This window comes from Hippopotamus amphibius, chromosome 3 (genome assembly GCF_030028045.1).
Source record: "Hippopotamus amphibius kiboko isolate mHipAmp2 chromosome 3, mHipAmp2.hap2, whole genome shotgun sequence".
In the NCBI taxonomy this organism is placed as follows: domain Eukaryota; kingdom Metazoa; phylum Chordata; class Mammalia; order Artiodactyla; family Hippopotamidae; genus Hippopotamus; species Hippopotamus amphibius.
In genome coordinates this window covers 112,055,231-112,058,076 of record NC_080188.1, presented here as the reverse complement: position 1 = coordinate 112,058,076, position 2,846 = coordinate 112,055,231, and the positions used below count along the sequence as shown (strand labels likewise).

At 35.8% G+C, this 2,846-nt stretch overlaps 1 pseudogene; it reads left to right on the top strand.

The window, feature by feature from the left end:
- The first annotated feature begins 898 nt into the window (after window positions 1-898).
- Window positions 899-1,829, top strand: LOC130848685 (olfactory receptor 5G3-like; annotated as a pseudogene).
- Window positions 1,830-2,846: the final 1,017 nt, after the last annotated feature.

The following is a 2,846-nucleotide window of genomic DNA, read 5'->3' as shown; positions in this document are numbered from 1 at the left end:
GACGTATCTAATAACAGGGGTAGAATAGAGAGGTTTTTCCATTTCAGCAATGAGAGTAACCAGGTCAAGCTGAATGCACTAAGGAGTTAAGCATTTTATTTATTTTTACAGTTTTCCTGGCATGTACATTCAGAGATAATCATTATTTTTCCATTCAACCAAAAGAAAATGAAAACGATGTCATTGTCTAAAATCATGAAAGGAAAGAGCTAGCAGGCACTATTAGACCTCTATGTAGGTTAAATAAATAGGTAAAACCTACAGACATTAAGTATAAATTTCCCAGTGTCACACAGAAACTAGCAAAATAGTGATACCTAGAATCCTGGAGTTTTGACTATTTCCATGAATGCTTGCTGTACTTCTCATGATTTCTTTAAAAGTTACTTATAGCAGACAAGTCGATTAGCAGATGTAAGAGTGTTTGTTATCTACATCTCTATAAACTTTTGCATGTTTGAAATGTTTGGTATAAAAAGCAAAACTGAAACTGAGCTGTAGAAATAAATATTTACAATATCTGAAGATCATAGATTTTATTTTATTTATTTTTTAAGTTTTATTTTATGTTGGAGCATATTTGGTTAACAATGTTGTGTTAGTTTCAGGTGTACCGCAAAGTGATTTAGTTGTATATATACATGTATCTATTCTTTTTCAAACTCTTTTCCCATTTAGATTATTACAGAATATTGAACAGTGTTCCCTGTGTAAGACAGTAGGTCCTCGTTGCTTATCTATTTTAAATATAGCAATGTGTACATGTCAACCCTAAGCTCCCAATGAAGAACATAGATTTTAATTATAGCTACCAAATTAAAAGCCTTCAGGGCTTTGTTAAGTATTGATTTATATAAAAAATATTTTTCTTGCTCTTATTACAGATTGTCATTCAACCATGGATGCTAAGAATCAAATGACAGTGACTGAATTTCTTTTCATGGGCTTAACAGATCATCTTCCATGGAAGATTATTCTGTTCTTGATCTTTCTCTTTGTTTATCTTGTCACACTAGGGGGCAATTTGGGGATGATCACTTTGATACGGATGGATTCCTGACTCCAGACCCCTCATGTATTTTTTTCTCAGCCACTTTTCCCATGTGGATGTCTGCTCTTCTTCTGTTGCTCCGAAGATGTTGCATGATACCTTTCTGGAGAGAAAAGTCATCTTCTTTATGGGCTGTGCTGTACTGATGTGGTTTTTTGGTCAGTTTGTAGTGACTGAGTGTTTCCTCTTGGCCACCATGGCATATGATTGGTACATAGCCATCTGCCACCCTCTGCTGTACCCCCTTATCATGTCCCAGCAGGTCTGTGCAGCTGGCAGTAGGGCCCTATGCTACGGGCATCCTGAGTGCAGTTATTCATGAGACCTTTACTTTTCGCTTACCCTTCTGTGGTCCAAATGTGGTCAGCCACTTCTGTGACATTCTCCCTGTTCTGTCCCTGCTGACACCCAGAACAATAAGTTGATTATTTTCATTATGGCTGGATTAGTAGGAATACTTAGTTCTGTAATCATCCTGCTCTCCTATATTTATATCCTCAAAACCATATTGAATATCCACTCTGCTGATGGGATCCAAAAAGCTTTCTCTACTTGCTCTTCACACTTGTCTGCTGTGGCCATCTTTTGTGGTATCCGTTTCTTCATTTATATAAAATCCCATTCAGGTTCATCTCAGGACATTAATAAAGTGGTTTCTGCGTTCCATACCAGGTTGATTCCCATGTTGGACCCTCTCACTTACAGCCTAAGGAACACGGATGTAAAAGATGCATTTAGGAGGACGTTTGTTAAGAAGAATTTTCTGCTGGGTGGGTAATTTAGAGGGTGACTTTTGCCATCATACAGGTGTAACAGCTAAAGTGTTTCTTAAGAAGATAACTGGATTTGGTGTAAGAAGATTACCGATCATTAAGCAGACTAAAAGCAGGTAAATCCTATACTACTTCTGGTTCTCAGCATCTTAATTTATAAAATAAGGGTAATAGACTCAATGCCATCTAAATTACTGTCTTCTCTAAAGTTATATGATTTTTACATATGTCCAAACTGCCATGAATGCTATCTTTTCATATACTGGCCAAAAGAAAGAGTTTCCTAGCAATGATATCACCCAGTTTTTCAGTTTTCCCTTCTAGGTACTTGTTCTTTCTTTATAATCCTTGAATTCAACACATTACCTGGAAGGCTTTTCAACTCAGTACTTTACCATGATAAGACAAGTCTTTCTTAAAAAAGATGAAGGATAAAAAATTTTTTAACCTTTATAAACAATATACTGTAGCCCTAGGTGGAAAATTGTGAGGGAGTAAACATCACATGCAGTATGCAGAGAAATTAAGAAATAATATATACAAGAGCACCTGACACATAGTAAGTTCTCAGGAAGAAATGTTAAATGGGTGAGTGAATAAAACAGATATAATAAATAAAGTTACTTTAGGTCATACTTATAATCTCTCCTAACAAATTGGAAGCAGATAGTTTAGGGAAATCCCTCTATTCTAGTTCTCCCTGGATCAATTTCTTTCATCATTCTTCTGCTGATTGATGTATTTTCAACCTAAACTGGTTTAAGATTCACATCACTCCTCATGGGAATGCTCACTTTCTAGGACTTTTTTTAAGAACTTTTATTGTGATATAATTAATATACAATATACTGCATATATTTAAAGTGTACAATTTGATTTTTTTTATTTGTAATGTATATATGGCAATCCCAATCTCCCAACTGATCCCACTACAACCACCCCTACCCACCACTTTCTCCCCTTGGTGTCCATATGTTTGTTCTCTACATCTGTGTCTCTATTTCTGCCTTGCAAACCAGTTG